Raw genomic sequence first — 20826 nt, 5'->3', positions numbered from 1 at the left:
AAAGTTTTGTTAAGAATTCATAAATTTTCACTGAGTTTCATCATTTATTGATAGTTTGTCAGAGCTACAGATAACGTTTTGGGTCATTGAGTTATGTACTCGCTTGTGGTCCTCTCAATTGGGTATCCTAATTTTCCTTTCAGTAACCAAATAAAATGTACTCACCTCACTCAAACTCAATTGGGTATTTTGTCATTTTCCATTAATTGTTAAAATATAATAAAGTTTAAATGTTAGTGTTTGTTATATATATTTGATCTGTAATATGAGAAGCAATAAGAGACTGCAAGTTGCCAAGTTCATGTCCTGAAACAGAAACTCTCAATATACCTCAGTTATTTTATCTATCCACCGGTACGCAAGCTAAGATTTGACACTTTTGTGTGTACGCATGTAACATCACATCTATTGAGTATTTACAAAATTTCAAGCGTACTTGTACGCAATAGACTTAATAGGAATTGAGTTTTCGCATAAATATTTGCGTAATTTACGCAGATACGCAGCTTATCTGTACCTCTGGTTTGTTAAACAACTTTCTTATTTTTAGGACATAAATTCTGCTTAAAAATCATGGAGTTGGTCATATGTTTTGATTATGATCAGTGTTTCATTGAGTATTATATGTTTATTAGTTTTCGAGTTAGATTGCAATTCATCGGTCCGCTTTTGAGCCAAAAGGACTATACCTACAGTGCACTCTGTCCAACTCGGACTCTGTCTTTCTCGGATTGCTGTATAAACAGGACTGAACTCACGGTCCCGACGTAATCCTTCTTTGTTGTCATAATGAACAAGCTCTGTATCTCGGACTCTCATTACTTAGGATTTCGGACCAAAGTGTCGGCCCGATAAGGTAGTTACATGTAAAAACATTGCTATATAATTCGGACTGAGCGGGAAGTCCGCTTGGCCAATAAACCTTGAATAAACATTCCGTTGATTGGTTTGTGTATTTTGTCAGTGACTTGACTTACATTATATGATCGCACAAAAAGATGGAAATAGTAATTTTGACAACTTTTATGAATGTTGTTGTTGATTTCATTCATTAGTTTATTCAATTTATTTCATGAATTCCTCGAAACATCGTTACTTTGCTCTTTGACAATGTTATTGTGGACCCGCTGCCGAAGCAGGTGTCCGAGAATCGTTGTTTTCAATAACATTGCGAAAAATAGTTTATAATTTTAATTCTGCTGATAATAGGGAGATAACTCCATTAAAATCTGTGTACTTCGGACTACTGTATAATTCGGACTTTTTAGACGGTCCCAAGCTGGTCTGAATTAGACAGAGTGCACTGTACTATCAATTTAAAAAATAACTCTGCTTCATCCCAGCACACTCTCCCATAAACCATTAAATGGTGACTGGCACTTAATATTATTTCCAATACCAAGTTTTGTTGCTATGAATGATCTTGTGGTACTGGACCCAACTGTGTTGAAGCATGTTTAAAGATATATGGCAGAAAGACCTACGTCTATCAGTGTAGGCTGTGATTGGAAGGGAAATCTTCATGGATCTATGGCCGCTTGTTAACATATTTATGGGCCACTTTTTTTAAGGATGGGCCATTTATTTTACTATATGAGCCGTTGATAATTGCAATTGGCCATAAATTCAACATAACTTAAACATGAGTGCATCTGAATAAAACAGTTCATCCTTTATGATCTTAATCTTGACATTGATAAAATAATGTCGTTTCATCAAATAAATATCACAGTGCCAAGTTATAAACGAAACTACAGTCGTCCCGTCAAAACTCTCATTGTTACACCAAGATTTGCTTTAAACATGAGTAATTAATGACCGCCATTATTATTAAAAATATTAAAGATTTGCCCCCAAAAAGAACATTTTACATAATCATAAAAACCTTCCCAACAAAACTGTACAGAATTCTGTATGTTAATCCTGTTTCGCTATCTGGTAACAAAAAGGTCATTGTATACCTCTTCATCAATTTATTCAAATTTCACTCAGAAATATTTAGTCTAATTTTGGTTAAAAATGTCTTAACTGTTCAGCAGATTATACCAAACCTCAGATTACCAATGGTAATGCCGTGAAAACAATTTCAGCTGTCAGAGAATTGATACACTTATCACAAAAACCACACTTCGACTCGTCAAAAGTGTCATCTGTTTGTAGTTGACTATAGCAATCAAAATTGTAAATTTTCTATGGTCCCTCTTTAACCAACTCCATGCTTACTAATTACCTGACAACATAAGTGTTCAGATTATAGTCATTAGATATATATTATAAAAGCTGGAACTAACACAATATGACATAAGTATATTATTCATGGTTGAATAATGGTTACAGGGATTTCAGATACAGACTTCCTGTCATTGTAGCAAACTTCTTTTGAGACGTAATAATGGTTATTTTTTAGCAGAATTTTCAGTAGATACGATATTTGCATAACAAACAATCATTAATTAGAAATACAGTTGAAATGGTGATTCATCGGTTCTCATTTTCCTTGACCTAAATTGTTATTTCCATACATTCATCATGCATATAATCAAGTATGAAACACCAGAAAATATGGCATTATCCATATTGAATCATTCATTATCATGATTATCATAAACTGATGGAAGCATCAATTTTACGTCAGTTGTTGATGCAGGCCATTGTATCCCAGTTGGATCGATGTTCACAAAAATCTGATAATGTTCAATCCTGACAGCTATATACTGACCCCTGTATATGAACACAATACTGACCCCTGTATAATGAACACAATACTGACCCCTGTTTAATGAACACAATACTGACCTCTGTATAATGAACACAATACTGACCTCTGTATAGAGAACACAATACTGACCTCTGTATAATGAACACAATACTGACCCCTGTATAATAAACACAATACTGACCCCTGTATAGAGAACACAATACTGACCCCTGTATAATAAACACAATACTGACCCCTGTATAATGAACACAATACTGACCCCTGTATAATGAACACAATACTGACCCCTGTATAGAGAACACAATACTGACCTCTGTATAATAAACACAATACTGACCCCAGTATAATGAACACAATACTGACCCCTGTATAATGAAAACAATACTAACCTCTGTATAATGAACACAATACTGACCCCTGTATAATGAACACAATACTGACCCCTGTATAATGAACACAATACTGACCCCTGTTTAATGAACACAAGACTGACCCTGTATAATGAACACAATACTACCCTATTTTGTTTAAGCAAGTGAGGATCAATCGGCTGTATACACAGCGCCTCAATCAATACACCATGGACCAGTCAGGGAACCAACATGACAAATTAGTGTGGGGTGTAAATGGCTGCCTGTAATTGATCACAGAGTAATTACATAACCACGACATACAGGCCTTAAATATTCCCCAGCATGGAAGTCTATGTTCATAATATGACAGCGTGCTATTGCTAATATCTAAGTAGTGTTGTCACAGTGTCAGACTGTGTTTGAGGACTGCCTCACTACAGAGAGCAGATGGGCTGCAGCCAGACTAAGCCTTATTATACAACCGGATTAGATCAGCCTGGTGTTATCCAATACCTCCCCAAGGTATAACACACACTAGCCAAATGATTGGCCGACACATTGACCAGTGCCAAACACAATGCATAGCAGGAACAAGTATTTCAAACCTAGTAAATTATTCATACCATAATTCTATGGATCTGCATTCCAATACCAGTGTCGTGAGTAGACCTGAGTGGTTTCAGAGAGGGCAAATGGCAATCTGTATCTTGTTGTAAACAATTAAGCTCAATCAGCATCATTTTTCTTTCCAAATAATCAATACAAATTATCAGGTTTCCCCAACACTGGTGTAAAATTTGGTTAACAATTTGTTTAAAGGGCAATAATGTAAACATGACAATGGCTTCTGTCAAACTAACGCCTGTAAGAGCAAAGTGAGTGAGTTTAGTTTTACGCCGCACTCAGCAGTATTCTAACTATATGGTGGCGGTCTGTAAATAATCAAGTCTGGACCAGACAATCCAGTGATCAACAAACAGCATGAACATCAATCTGCTCAATTGGGAACCGATGACATGTGTCAACCAAGTCAGCGAGCCTGACCACCCGAACCCGACAAGCATGTGTTACTGAAGATCAATTCTAACCCGGATCTTCACGGGTACTGTAAGAGCAAAGAAAATGTGACATAAACAAGGCAAGAATGAAGATTATCATGATTATAATCATTTGAAAAAAAGGCTGTTTATAAGTTAAGACCATGATGTCATTGATATATAGGACAACTGATCCAGCCATTTGTCAGATAAGCGGCAAAATAATTATGATGTCACTATATCACGTACAGATAACAGATAAGATACACATTGGGATAAACAAACACTTGAGACTTTGTATGTAAACAAAAGAAAATATATGAGTGAGTCTTCCCCTATCTCTCATATGACCAATGGCACCGACAAACATCAAACCAGATCTAAAGACATACCTCTTTCTTCAAGCATACCCAAACTGACTATGATCTTGTGTTTGTCTTTACAACAACTTGGTACAGCGCCACTGAGCACCTTACTGATGGATTTTTATTATTATTACTAGTCGTAGTTAGTGTTGGTCCGATTAATTGAAATAATCGAAGATTGGTCGCAGTGGCCAAACGACCAAGCAATCGATCACATTTTCTCATAATCGAACACAAACGATATTGGAACCGCTGTAATAGAGTTTGAAATACTTGATGATGGAACATATCTAGGACGTTGTCAGGGCCTGAAAACGTGTTTATTTCTAAGAAAACTCACTTCACTTTCTGAAAGTCATGACTGAATATTTCTTGAAGAATCTGGGAAGTTAATGTTACTCTGGAACTGAATCATTTTACACTGGATGTGAAATCTGCAAATGCAATTTGTGCAGTTTCTAAAAAACACAACAGAGACCCAAATGTTTTTTCTTTATACTTATCTGCAACTACAACCTGAATAGGAAAATCTGAAAAATGACGCTAACCAATTTTTTTTTCGATGATTGGTCGTTGGTATTGAACCAATCATCAATTGTGAGATTTCAACCAATTCCCAACACTAGTAGTAGTAGTCCAAATATCACAGCGATCTGATTAATTTGAAGGAAATCCCGAATGCAGGTTACAGGTGTTTACATCTGTGAAACCCACAAGCTGCCAAACTAACACACAATTAGAGGGACTCAAACATCAGAGAAAAGTAGATGAACCAAAACAGTTTGAGCACATTAGGTTCATAAACCAGCAAATTTAGACCTCTGAACCCATTGTCAGATGAGAGTATTTCACAATGTTTAAGAATTTTACATGTCTTCCTTCTTATGTGTATATACATGTATTTGTGTCTGCCGATATGACAACCCACATCGAGGTAAAAAGTATCGATATCCTACATTGTGGTACACAGAATCGATATCCCACATCGTGGTACACAGTATCGATATCCCACATCGTGGTACACAGTATCGACATCCCACATCGTGGTACACAGTATCGACATCCCACAACGTGGTACACAGTATCGATATCCCACATCTTGGTACACAGTATCGACATCCCACATCGTGGTACACAGTATCGACATCTCACATCGTGGTACACAGTATCGATATCCCACAACGTGGTACACAGTATCGATATCCCACAACGTGGTACACAGTATCGATATCCCACATCGTGGTACACAGTATCGATATCCCACAATGTGGTACACAGTATCGATATCCCACAACGTGGTACACAGTATCGATATCCCACATCGTGGTACACAGTATCGATATCCCACATCGTGGTACACAGTATCGATATCCCACATCGTGGTACACAGTATCGATATCCCACGTGGTACACAGTATCGATATCCCACATCGTGGTGCACAGTATCGATATCCCACAACGTGGTCCACAGTATCGATATCCCACATCGTGGTACACAGTATCGATATCCCACGTGGTGCACAGTATCAATATCCCACAACGTGGTACACAGTATCGATATCCCACATCGTGGTACACAGTATCGATATCCCACATCGTGGTACACAGTATCGATATCCTACATTGTGGTACACAGTATCGATATCCCACAACGTGGTACACAGTATCGATATCCCACATCGTGGTACACAGTATCGATATCCCACATCGTGGTACACAGTATCGATATCCCACATCTTGGTACACAGTATCGATATCCCACGTGGTACACAGTATCGATATCCCACATCGTGGTGCACAGTATCGATATCCCACAACGTGGTACACAGTATCGATATCCCACATCGTGGTACACAGTATCGATATCCCACGTGGTGCACAGTATCGATATCCCACAACGTGGTACACAGTATCGATATCCCACATTGTGGTACACAGTATCGATATCCCACAACGTGGTACACAGTATCGATATCCCACATCGTGGTACACAGTATCGATATCCCACAACGTGGTACACAGTATCGCTATCCCACAATGTGGTACACAGTATCGATATCCCACATCGTGGTACACAGTATCGATATCCCACAATGTGGTACACAGTATCGATATCCCACAATGTGGTACACAGTATCGATATCCCACAACGTGGTACACAGTATCGATATCCCACAACGTGGTACACAGTATCGATATCCCACAACGTGGTACACGGTATCGACATCCCACATCGTGGTACACAGTTTCGATATCCCACATCGTGGTACACAGTATCGACATCCCACAACGTGGTACACAGTATCGATATCCCACAATGTGGTACACGGTATCGACATCCCACATCGTGGTACACGGTATCGACATCCCACATCGTGGTACACAGTTTCGATATCCCACATCGTGGTACACAGTATCGACATCCCACATCGTGGTACACAGTATCGATATCCCACAATGTGGTACACAGTATCGATATCCCACAACGTGGTACACAGTATCGATATCCTACAACGTGGTACACAATATCGATATCCCACAATGTGGTACACAGTATCGATATCCCACAACGTGGTACACGGTATCGACATCCCACATCGTGGTACACAGTTTCGATATCCCACAACGTGGTACACGGTATCGACATCCCACATCGTGGTACACAGTATCGATATCCCACAATGTGGTACACAGTATCGATATCCCACAACGTGGTACACGGTATCGACATCCCACATCGTGGTACACAGTTTCGATATCCCACATCGTGGTACACAGTATCGACATCCCACATCGTGGTACACAGTATCGATATCCCACATCGTGGTACACGGTATCGACATCCCACATAGTGGTACACAGTATCGATATCCCACAAAGTGGTACACAGTATCGATATCCCACAAAGTGGTACACAGTATCGATATCCCACGTGGTACACAGTATCGATATCCCACAATGTGGTACACAGTATCGATATCCCACAATGTGGTACACAGTATCGATATCCCACATCGTGGTACACAGTATCGACATCCCACAACGTGGTACACAGTATCGATATCCCACAAAATGGTACACAGTATCGATATCCCACGTGGTGCACAGTATCGATATCCCACAATGTGGTACACAGTATCGATATCCCACAACGTGGTACACAGTATCGATATCCTACATTGTGGTACACAGTATCGATATCCCACAACGTGGTACACAGTATCGATATCCCACATCGTGGTACACAATATCCAGATGCACAACAGCTCAGGGATTCCAAGCTCATGGATTTCCACAAAAGCAACCACAACCATATCAACAAAAAATCAACCCAAATATTCACCCAGTATAACTAAAATACCAAAATTACAAAGCATGCAAAAAGAACAAAAGGCTGGCATCACAATTAACATTTATCAACATGAAACAATCTGGTCTAAATATGTCTCAACATTTGGACACATAGCTAATTAAAGTAATTCAATCTATGTATATTTGTTTTTTGAACACATACAATTATTATTTCAATTACATCAGTTTTTGGTTATTTTTCTGCTCGAGACGAAAGAGCATCGTCAGATTTTTCCCATTTGATTCAAGAAGACTCTGTCAACTGACAAGCGATCTCTTCTTTCAGCATTGATAAAACAGCTTTTTTTAAATTCACAAAGAACTGTCATGCAATGAGTTGGTACAATGATAAACCCCAAGGGGGCCTCACCTCTCAACACAATGAGAAAAAGAGATGCAGGTTCAGTTGAGTCAACTACACACTCTAACTGCTGGCTGATCTATCAGCAAACTGGACGATGCTGCTGCTGCAACTACTGCGGTATCTACTGCATTGATGCTACAACTGGCAGAATAGAAGTCAGCAGGCTCTGCAACCTATCAGCTCTGCCGCTGGCTGACATTCTCACTAACACAAATCTTTAAACAGGCAATTTGATACACCACCAATGATAAGGGGCCTGCTACGGGTTGGGTTAATTCACCATGCCATTATTTTGGCCTTAGGGGCACCATTTAGGTTTTACATTTCAAATGGATGTGATTAGGGGTCTTGTAAATAATGGCTGAATCGTTTACCCAAAGGTAATGTTTAAGAGGGATGTGAAACGACAAGCAGATGTCTCTAATACACTGTTTATTTAGTTGGGTTCGGTATAAACAGACAAATTCTGCCATTCCACTGGCCATACATCATTAAGACCAAGTTCACAACATTCTCAGCAGCAAGTTAAACACAGTCCTTCCAGCAAGCACAACACTGACCCTCAGCAGCAACACAACACTGATTCTCTAGCAAGCACAACACTGACCCTCAGCAGCAAGCACAACACTGACCCTCAGCAGCAAGCACAACACTGACCCTCAGCAGCAAGCACAACACTGATTCTCTAGCAAGCACAACACTGACTCTATAGCAAGCACAACACTGACCCTCAGCACCAAGCACAACACTGACCCTCAGCACCAAGCACAACACTGACCCTCAGCACCAAGCACAACACTGACCCTCAGCAAGCACAACACTGACTCTAGCAAGCACAACACTGACCCTCAGCAGCAAGCACAACACTGATTCTCAGCAAGCACAACACTGACCCTCAGCAGCAAGCACAACACTGACTCTCTAGCAAGCACAACACTGACCCTCAGCAGCAAGCACAACACTGATTCTCTAGCAAGCACAACACTGACCCTCAGCAGCAAGCACAACACTGATTCTCTAGCAAGCACAACACTGTCACTCAGCAGCAAGCACAACACTGACCCTCAGCAGCAAGCACAACACTGACCCTCAGCAGCAAGCACAACACTGATTCTCTAGCAAGCACAACACTGACCCTCAGCAGCAAGCACAACACTGATTCTCTAGGAAACACAACACTGACTCTATAGCAAGCACAACACTGACCCTCAGCACCAAGCACAACACTGACCCTCAGCAGCAAGCACAACACTGATTCTCTAGCAAGCACAACACTGACCCTCAGCAGCAAGCACAACACTGACCCTCAGCAGCAAGCACAACACTGACCCTCAGCAGCCAGCACAACACTGACCCTCAGCAGCAAGCACAACACTGATTCTCTAGCAAGCACAACACTGACCCTCAGCAGCAAGCACAACACTGATTCTCTAGCAAGCACAACACTGACACTCAGCAGCAAGCACAACACTGATTCTCTAGCAAGCACAACACTGACCCTCAGCAGCAAGCACAACACTGACCCTCAGCAGCAAGCACAACACTGATTCTCTAGCAAGCACAACACTGACCCTCAGCAGCAAGCACAACACTGATTCTCTAGCAAGCACAACACTGACCCTCAGCAGCAAGCACAACACTGATTCTCTAGCAAGCACAACACTGACTCTCAGCACCAAGCACAACACTGATTCTCTAGCAAGCACAACACTGACTCTAGCAAGCACAACACTGACTCTATAGCAAGCACAACACTGACCCTCAGCAGCAAGCACAACACTGACCCTCAGCAGCAAGCACAACACTGATTCTCTAGCAAGCACAACACTGACCCTCAGCACCAAGCACAACACTGACCCCCAGCAGCAAGCACAACATTGATTCTCTAGCAAGCACAACACTAACCCTCAGCAGCAAGCACAACACTGACACTGAGAAGACAAGCATGTGTTGCTGAAGATCAATTCTAACCCAGATCTTCATGAGTCAGCAAGATAGTACCTGTCAGCAGCAAGATAGTACCTGTCAGCAGCAAGATAGTACCTGTCAGCAGCAAGATAGTACCTGTCAGCAGCATGGGTACCTGTCAGCAGCAAGATAGTACCTGTCAGCAGCAAGTACAACACTGACCCTCAGCAATGAGTCAGCAAGATAGTACCTGTCAGCAGCAAGCACAACACTGTCTCAGTAACAAACACACTAACTCAGCACTGGAATACAACATCAAGTCACAATTTCATTTTACTGAATTAATCCCAAATACATATAATATATACCCAATGTATATCACTGACCGAGACAAAATCATTAGATATATTCCCAGCATCTACCAGTAGAGGACGTAACGTGTACCGAGACGGTCCCCCGTTGCACATTTTTCTAACACTAACCTGTTATCAATACAGTCAAGGACTATCGAAAGCAACTAATTTGATATACTCTCCCATCATGCATCAGCACAGGTATTCTTTTTCAAGTTCTGAATAACATCCATTAATGACTTGCTTCACAACATGAAGCCGCTGACCTTTCACTATGATCACAAGTGGACAGTGGTCACACAGGCCACTACTGGTTGAGTGTTAAACTTTCTCACAGTCCCTGAACCACAATATTTTCACTACTGCCTGGCCGTCCTATCCTGTCTCACACTCCCTGAACCACAATATTTTCAGTACTGCCTGGCCATCCTAGTCTGTCTCACAGTCCCTGAACCACATTATTTTCCCTACTGCCTGGCCATCCTAGTCTGTCTCACAGTCCCTGAACCACATTATTTTCCCTACTGCCTGGCCGTCCTACTCTGTCTCACAGTCCCTGAACCACATTATTTCCTCTACTGCCTGGCCGTCCTAGTCTGTCTCACAGTCCCTGAACCACATTATTTTCCCTACTGCCTAGCCTTCTCTGCAATGCTTAAAAGCCCTAAATAAAGCAAGTCTAGATTTCCCCAGGTTCTGAATCTCTGGTCTCCTGGGGCTCCTTTTCAATTTAAATGGGCTTGTTTGTTACTATTGAAATTATATATATTCAGAGACTAAGCATTGGTCTAGTTGAGTGTGGGTGATATGGGGACGACATGCCTGGTGATGTGCTTGATGACGTGCTTGATGATGTGCTTGGTGATAGCGAGGATACGTGACAACCAGCCAGGTGTCACACAGTTTTCAAACAGCTGTCACGAAAAACTGATGCACAGAGGGGGTTGCCGACATTTATCACAGGCAATGTGCGAAATATCCACTGGCCCGCTAGCCCATGGCTAAAAGTAATCAAGTCAGGCCAGTAAATCTCCATAGTCACAGGCCCAACTGGCTAGTGAATTTTCATGGGGTCATTTGGGAAATATATCACTCTCTCCGACTTGTTAAGACATAGCACACTTTTAAATCATGAAAGATTATGGCCTGATAAAAAAGTTCATCATATTAGCAGCTTAATGGTGGAACCTGTGTCTACATTCAAGTTTCAGGCTCGTGAATTATTTTGTGGGCTAGTAACTTTCAGGCATAACAAGCCTGATTGGCAAGGAAAATTTGGAAACTATATTGCACACTGATCACAAGTATATCACCTTGTGGGGGTTGAAATATATGACAGGGCTACAGATAAGGGGCGTACAGGCGTAATGTACTCCTCAAAATCAATTAAGTACGACATAATATAAGATTTCAAGCATATCGTGTACGCACATAAATACCTTTGTACGTCTAACATTTAATTTCCGTGCGTATCGTGCAATTGGAAATCTATTTCGGATAAATACTTGTCAAGTTTCTTTTGTGAAACACGATTTTGACACATGAGGAAACCCCGACAGTAGGAATCACTTGCGTTGCCATGCACCGATATGCGTCACTATTTTTCGATTGGCTAAAAACTACACTGTTCCTATTTATATCCAGTCGGACCTGACATTTCGCGCATCACACGGTCGCTCAGTTATTTCTCACGCGTCTTCAAATACAAATACATGGTTGGAAATAGTGATCGATGAATCGTCCAGACAACTCGCCACACAAAAACATGTCAGTACTCCTTCAAAATTCTCAGTACACCTCCACTTGCAATATGATGTGTAAGTACACTCGCACCCCCAAAAGTTATCTGGAGCCTTGTATGAGGTATAAAACTGACCATTACCAACGGACTGGTCATGTGGTGGGTGTGTCCATGTCACATGGTTTGTTGGATAAATAAAAAAATGAGGAATCAGCAAAATTTCATATAGTGTTAAGATTAGTCTCCCCATCAAAACCCCTCCCAATAATACATGATCTGTCCTTTATTTGTTTAAATATCTACCGATCCTTTGGTTAACATGAAGCAAATACAGTTGACTCTTATCATCTAAACATAACAGTTCAGTTTGGTTAAACAGTCTTTAACTCTGGGAAAGGAACAATCCAAAATACCTTGAATATTCAACACAATAAAAACCATAAGAATAAAGTAAAATATTTCTTTACATTTGAAGCCGATGTACATCCATACATAACAACATGATACTGGCTATCAGTTATCCAACATAATCATGGAATTTCGCTGCTTTGTAAATATGGTAAATATGAGTTGATACCAACTTCAATAATAAAGTCTGTTTTAATTTTATTAAGTGCCCAACTAACTATATGCACACACAGTGAGTTGTTGTGTTTGTGATTTACTCTGCACATTCATGTTGATGTAAACATTGCAAAGAAGATTAATACCTTTCGAAATGGGTAAACATGAACTGTCATAAAACAACCATCAGTAACCATGGTGACTAATAACAGGATAATCTATAACAAATAAGTTAATTTTTCCTGTCACAGCAAACTGAAATGTTCCACAATATAAACAATGAAAAGAAAATTACACCTTACTTCCATGATTCCTTAGAAATACAAAACAACTCCCTATTTGTGTGAGTGAGTGAGTGAGTTGGGCCACCTGTGTGCCCTGTCCTTGTGAGAAACACCTCATCAGATTCTGTCTAGTCCTCAATAATTTAGGGTAACAATAATCCCAAAGGCGATACAACAACATATAACTTGATACTGTGCTTGCGTTAGAACTTATATTTTGTAAGTTGATAATCTTCCTCATCACAGGTGAATCATAATCCAAATTTTTTTAATTTTACACAGTGGAAGTGGGGTAGTATGGCTGAGTGAGTGAGTGAGTGAGTTAGTGAGTGAGCAGTGTTCATTCTAGCATTTCTAAAAAGTGAGCCCATGGCCCACCAGTCCTCAGTAATGTGGAATTTAGAAAATATTGTGGGTCAGGTCAAAAAGGTGCATTGTTGGTTTTTAAATACGTACTTGCTTGAGTTTTGCTTTAGTTGCCAAGCGAAAACAAACATGTGATGACTTTGAGATTTACATTTATGGATGCGCAGACAACACTCTCCGTATCTGTACAGTGCACCATTTTAAATATTAGTGCGCAAATGGCGCAAGGGTGCAGTCTAGAATGATCACTGAGTTAGTTTAGTTTTACGTGGCACTGGTCTGGCACTGGTCTGTAAATAATCGAGTCTGGACCAAACATTCCAGTGATTAACAGCATGAGCATCGATCTATGCAACTGGGATACATGTGCTGACATGTGTCAACCAAGTCAGCGAGCCTGACCACCCCATCCCTTTAGTCACCTCTTATGTCAAGCATGGGTTACTGAAGATCAATTCTAACCCGGGTGATAGTATGCCTGAAGCATATAGGCTAGAGTGCACTTAGACTAACACTTAGTCTCTGAATAAATATAAATTTGCTAGTAACAAATAAACCCATTTAAATTGAATAGGACGCCCAGAGAGACCAGAGATTCGAAACCTGGAGAAATCTAGACTTGCTGTATTTAGGGCTTTAGCATTGCAGGGAGGGAAATCTAGGCTGTAGGGAAAATATATGGTTCAGGGACCGAGACAGACTAGAGAGCACTTAGTCTGTCTCACAGTCCCTGAACCACATTATTTTCCCTACTGCCAAGCTCTCTGTCCAGTGCTAAAGCCCTAAATAAAGCAAGTCTAGATTTCTCCAGGTTTCGAATCTCTGGTCTCCCTAGGGCTCCTTTTCAATTTAAATGGGCTTGTTTGTTACTATCAAAATTATATATATTCAGAGACTAAGCATTGGTCTAGAGAGCACTATGCATTTGATGCTACCGACAGCCAGCAGGAAATACTAAACAATCTGCATCAACTCACTGTTGACTATATATTTTTTCACATGTTTTCACTCTAATATTACATGTGTAATGTGATACAGAGGTTGTACATTGTTGTATTGTATCACAAGCTTCATCTAGCAATACAACACTTTATCGCTATACGATCTCCATTGCGGAATTATTTATGTGTTTCTCATCTCAAACCGCTACAAGCGAGAGAGCAAAAAAAATAACATCAAAAAATAATTTTCAGTCTGTAAATTATTTTTATGATATTTCAAAATTTAGATCAGATTACTAGGTAAAAGTCTTTACATAAATTTATGATGTAGATCAACACACTTGGCTTCAGAAACATATTTTTTATTTAATAAACACCTGTTCTTTTTGTGAGAGTCAATGGGTAAGAGTATATTTTATCACTTAAGGGCATATATTTTCAAAGCAGCAGCACAAATTAAGATGAATTTTCTTAACATTAAAATCAGAATGGAAAATCAGTGTAGATGGCAAACACACACAAAACCCATATGGACAGCCTTATCACACACACACACACGCACACACCGGTGTGCGAAATAGCTTCCAAGTTTTTCTCGCCAGTCGGGCTAGCTATGCCTGAAAGTTACTAGCCCACAACATAATTCTCCAGCCCGAAATCTGAATGTAGACACAGGTTTCATCATTAAGCTGCTAATATGATGAACTTTTTCATCAGGCCATAATCTTGACTGATTTAAAAGTGTATTATAACTTAACAAGTCGGAGAGAGTTATATTTACCAAATGACCCCATGAATATTTACTAGGCAGTCAGGCCTGCTATTTTGCACACACACACACACGCACGCACACACACACAATGACGCACACACACACACACACACACACACACACATACACCGCTTTATGGTAAGGCAGCGGCCACCTCTGGTAAAAGACACCAGCATTCCCATCAGTCCCATCTTTCGACTAACGCTTAGTCCCTGAATATATATAATTTGATAGTAACAAATAAACCCATTAAAATTGAAAAGGAGCCCCTGGAAGGCCAGAGGAAATCTAGACTTGCTTCCTTTAGGGCATTAGCATTGCAGGGAGGGCTGGGCAGTAGTAAAAATAATGTGGTTCAGGGACTGTGAGACAGACTAGGACGGCCAGGCAGTAGGAAAAATAATGTGGTTCAGGGACTGTGAGACAGACTAGGACGGCCAGGCAGTAGGAAAAATAATGTGGTTCAGGGACTGTGAGACAGACTTTCCCATCTCTAACTTTCTCTCACTCATGAGTGTTATTGGGTTTGACAACACGCCTTCAGCTCAAAGTAAAGAACGGCTCTGAATGAATTCAGGTCATTTCTCCCAATGAAATTGGCTTCAGATACACAGGATGATCCAAGATATATGCTACTTTCAATTAACCGTTAAATTTAATCCTCGACAACTATTCTCGAAAGTGCAAAAAAATAATAAAAGGCATCTAAACTAAACCATAAAATAGTGAGCAAGTTTTATGTCATTTTCCGTAATATTCCAGCAATATCTCAGTCGGGCACCAGAAATGGTCTCCGTACAGTGTATGTGCATGTGGGGTATTGAACCTGGTGCTATGGCATCTATCCTTAACTAAAATAAAATAAGGATAATTAATATTTTTTAGATGTTTGAGATTTTTTGTAGTGAAGACAGAGCTTATATAATACCGTCAAAATATTCATAATTCTCAACTTATTTCCTTCAGTATATTTTAAACCATTTAATCTTTACAACCAACCTTGACAGTGGTAAACAAAGACTTCATGATCTGTCTGCTCAAGCTGACTGAAAGTGAAACTTAATACCAGGAGAAACAGTAATCTCTGGTCAAAATCTCACATTGTTATGTAAAATTTGCAAAACTTCAGACACTTTCATTAACCAACCCTCAGATAACCAATAAGATTGCTACACACACTAATGGTTTAAGCCTAGTCTTTCATACAGACCCTTAAACATATATATCCAATACAGACTATGGCAGTCTATAAATAGCATAATATCACGGGGTGGTTGGGTAGCTTAATGGTTAAGTGCTTGCTCATCATGACAATGACCCAAGTTTGATTCCCCACATGGGTATAATGTGTGAAGCCAATTTCTGGTGTCCCATGCTGTGATATTGCTGGAATATTGTTAAACAAGGCATAAAACTATACTTAATCACTATAATATCTGGCAAGTCTGGGGGCGGTGGGGTAGCCTAGTGGTTAAAGCGTTGGCTCGTCATGCCGAAGACCCGGGTTCGATTCCCCACATGGGTACAATTTGTGAAGCCCATTTCTGGTGTCCCCCGCCGTGATATTGCTGGAATATTGCTAAAACGGCGTAAAACCATACTCAGTCAGTCAGTCAGTCTGGCAAGTCTAGTTCATTGTATTTTCTGAAAATGGAGTAACAGATATCTGGGCTCCTTAATTATATTTTATCAAAAGCAGTTGTTTTTTCTCCAGAATATTTTCATAGATTAGTTTACTGACAACTAGATCAGTTATTGTGAAACAAACAGACTGACTCTAAGAGAAATATATGAAGAGATTGAAAACAAATATTACTTTGTGGCTAACAGATGGCACTTTGTAGTACACTGAGATCTGCTTACACTCCAGCCTGACATTCCAACAACATTGTGGCACTAATCTCTTCAATGCATGCCTGGTATCAACAACTTGTAACACAACTTGACAATACACAGAACTGGATGTCTATTACATGTCTGGAAACCACTTTGACTTCATGGGTACTTTAATATTCTAGTAATTCCAATATGGAGGTTTTCCGTGGGATTGACACAGCCTCTGTCCTGTTAGCCCGAGACAAGTGAAAATTCAGGAGGTTTAGTTGTTTTCTCCCAAAATCAAATTTTAAACCATGCACATCAACCGTTAGTCTGATGTGTGGATTTGCTAGTTTGGTCCAGTAATGTCTAAATCCAGTGTTCGAAATACATGCCTGCCCAACCGCCCGGGACGGGTTATTTTCAACACGGACTGCCAGATTGTCAAATTCACTTGTCCAACGGTTGGGTTAAAATTTAGACATGTATATGAAGATATTCATCATATTTCAGGATAATAAATCATTATTAATTCACTCATAAAAATAAATGATGAATTCCAATTGGATGATAAACTATGCTGCTTGTCAAACCTGAATTATTTGTGGGCAGGTAAGTTTTGGTCAGGGCTGGCATGTTTTACATCTAACCAGCCCTGTGGTCTGGCTGAAATTTTTGGGAGTTTCATACCCTGCAAATCCTGTAATATCAGATGTAAATTCTCCCAAAACAAAGCTCTAAGGAGATCAATATCTTATTGGTAGATCATATAACCTCAAAAATATTATCACAGTCTATTCTGAATCTATAACTCTCTATCACCAAACATTAAAACTAGATCTGTCAGCAAAATGTAGAGACAGGTTATGTAAAGGTGAAAGACCACATAAAACCACAAAACACACCAACGAAAACATAACAGCATCAAATTATTGTTCTTACCATGTGAGGGGCGGTGGGGTAATCTAGTGGTTAAAGCGTTCGCTCATTACACAGAAGGCCCGGGTTCGATTCCCCACATGGGTACAACTTGTGAAGCCCATTTCTGGTGTCCCCCGTCATGATATTGCTGGAATATTGCTTAAAAACGGTGTAAAACTATACTCAGTCAGTCAGTCAGTCAGTCAGTCTTACCATATAAACTTCATATCTCATAAAAGGTCATACAAAAATAATTCAGCATACATAGATATGAGCTTGCTTTTCATGCTTCATGCATACAATTGTTAATATCTGCATTTTCTCTGAATATCTCTGAATATTATTAAACCACATTTCTAACAAGACTTCCACAAGAGGAACCCTTCATTCCACTATCAGTGTTAGGACCTAGGATCAGCCTCGGTGCCACATACTGGACACCATATCTGGGGGGTAATCTGAGATGATATTTAATTTATGATAAGAAGAAAAACTATCTCCTGATGTGATCATAATCGATGTATTGTCCCAAACTGTACTCAGCCATGTTATATATAATACATGACTGTATTGCAATGAATTTTCCATGAATACATTCTGAAACTTGATTTCCATTTTTCTTTGAACCTTTTTTAAAATGAAGGATTTGCTCCTAAAAAAATTGTGATTTCACTGAAAACTTGATATATATAGTTATTGCTAGGCGTCTAACATATTTATAATATATGATGAATCCCCTAACACTTAAAATAATTATAAGGCGAAGAAGAAATGAATTAAAAAGAAAGGAATGGAATATGACGAGGTCTTGATAATTATGATTTCGGATCAGATGAGGGTCATGCTTTCATATTGCAACTTATTTTCTGCAACATATTGTGAAATTTTAATTGAACGATGTAACCTCCTATCTTCAAACATATGTTACTGTTTGTATTTAACAACTTGTCAAGGCTGGGTCTTGTAAACTTGTGATTGCTCAAGTGAAATCGGATAAAAATTGTCCACACAATAATACTAAAACCAATTGGAAATTGAAGGCCTGGTTCAGCTTAGTACACATAAATGGTTATTGCACAAACTGTGGTTTCACATTTCATTATTTTCATCCAGGTTTTCCTGTACAGAAGTGAATTTCTACATGTGAGAGGCTCATCACAAAGATCACTCCTCGCCCATGTTTGGTTTACTTTAGCCAGGCGAATCACTTCTTTGGTGTCGCTCGACAAATAAACGTGTTTACAATTACATATGTTTCCATTTGCTGTGAGAAAGTCGACTTGATCGCACCAACATGTACAAATTTCAGAATATATATATACTTCTAATGAAACAGCACAAGGCAAAATACATCTGTTCACGACATATCGTACTGCAGTACTGTCTAACTCTAAGCCCAGATCTTATCGAGACCAGGGTTGTTACGGACATTTAAACTTTGTTCAATAGTTCTTTCTCTCAGAAACAAGTCCTAGCCGAAGAACAGACATGAAAACAGAGAATATGTGGCATAAATGAAACCACTATATACTCTGACATTTAATGTTTTGATCGCATAGTTTGCTCGTAAATCGTGTAACAAAGCGACCACACGTAGTTGACAGAAATTGGCGTGACATTTGATATATGTGTATATCAGTGGGCGTCCAAATCAACACCAGTTTTCACGTGTAGGTAAATACGTCGTTGTGTTTATGTTTCCCTTATCTTACATGTTGAATTGAGGTCCTTACGAGATGCACTGGTGCAACGTTCGGGTCGGCTGCTGGTCGTTAGTGGTGTGGTGATCTGACCCAAACTTGACATCGCCATGTGAGTCTCTGACACCCGGCTTTGTTGCCATTCGAAAATAACCCGCTCCCAGCTTGCAAACAACTCCAATCGCATCCAACTTACCACTGATGATGTAATCTTTTCCCATCCAATCAAGAACGGTTATCGGCTTCTCCACAATCAATCGATATTTTCGTATATCGACACAAAAAAATCAAACTTCTAAGTGTTCATTCAATCCGCCATGTGTAGAGATGCTTTCAAAGAAGAATTCCGACCAATGAAATTGCGAGAATTTGTCCTATGGGCGGTGCTAATGGGGTCAGAGGTCACGTCGCGCACTTGTTCAGCAGCTGTGCTCGCGAAGTGACAGGTAGCGACGAAGCTTTCACTGACAACAACAGCAACTCAACTATTTTGACAAACGACCCATCGAGTCTCTAAACACCGTGATAATTGCATGATTCATTCCCGCGGCTTCTGAAATATTGTCTTAAACATGACGAGAATATTATGACGTGTTTACAAAGCGGTGTGGCTGTTTCACTACAAGCAACAAACAAAGACTGCTTCCTCGTCAACTGTTTTTTATGTTGTTTTGTTAACAGTTCATTATCGAGGTTGTTTATCAGTGTCCTGCGTGTATTTACCGATCAATATATGTACACTCTTCAGGGGAAATGTGTTTATAGATTTACTGAAAAATTTTTTAAAGTCTTGACTGAAAGATAATCGGTAAATGTTGTTAAATAGCTTTTCTCGTTTCGGGATAATGATTATAACGACAAAAGAGATATTAATTTAATTATTATTTATGTGTATGCGTGAGTATATAGGTCACTAAATATAATATTAGCTAAATGTTTTCTTTTCTTTTTCGGGGATAAGTGTTCCTCGCTACTTTGAATTAGTCAGATCAGGTGAATCCCCGATCCGTGGACATGTCTGACCAGAGACTATATTATATGGTCTCTGGTCTGACCAATCCCCGCCGTATGTCTAACAGATGATGCAGTTGAACTTTCAGCCAATGTTGAGCTTTGTGTGTACGGTGGTTACCAAGATATACTGCCCTCAATGACACCTGCATGTATTTGTAAGTGCCGATGTGCACGCGAATATATTTCCCATAATTATTCAGGGGAACGCCAAAAATGTTGAGTTTTAGCTATTTCATGCTCATCAGAGCAATGCAG

At 39.8% G+C, this 20826-nt stretch overlaps 1 protein-coding gene across 1 annotated transcript in view; it reads right to left on the bottom strand.

Moving 5' to 3' along the window:
* Positions 1-19849, bottom strand: part of LOC124279647 (arginine-glutamic acid dipeptide repeats protein-like) — a 180431-nt gene extending 160582 nt beyond the window's left edge. The window contains 1 exon segment of the mRNA XM_046715483.1: positions 19754-19849. The gene's annotated coding sequence lies outside the window, so the exon portion shown is untranslated.
* Positions 19850-20826: the final 977 nt, after the last annotated feature.

Source organism: Haliotis rubra, unplaced genomic scaffold, assembly GCF_003918875.1.
Source record: "Haliotis rubra isolate DU_JTF1 unplaced genomic scaffold, ASM391887v1 Scf254, whole genome shotgun sequence".
NCBI classification, from domain to species: Eukaryota; Metazoa; Mollusca; class Gastropoda; order Lepetellida; family Haliotidae; genus Haliotis; species Haliotis rubra.
Note: the sequence above shows the minus strand (reverse complement) of the source record. Positions and strands in the feature narration are given on the sequence as shown.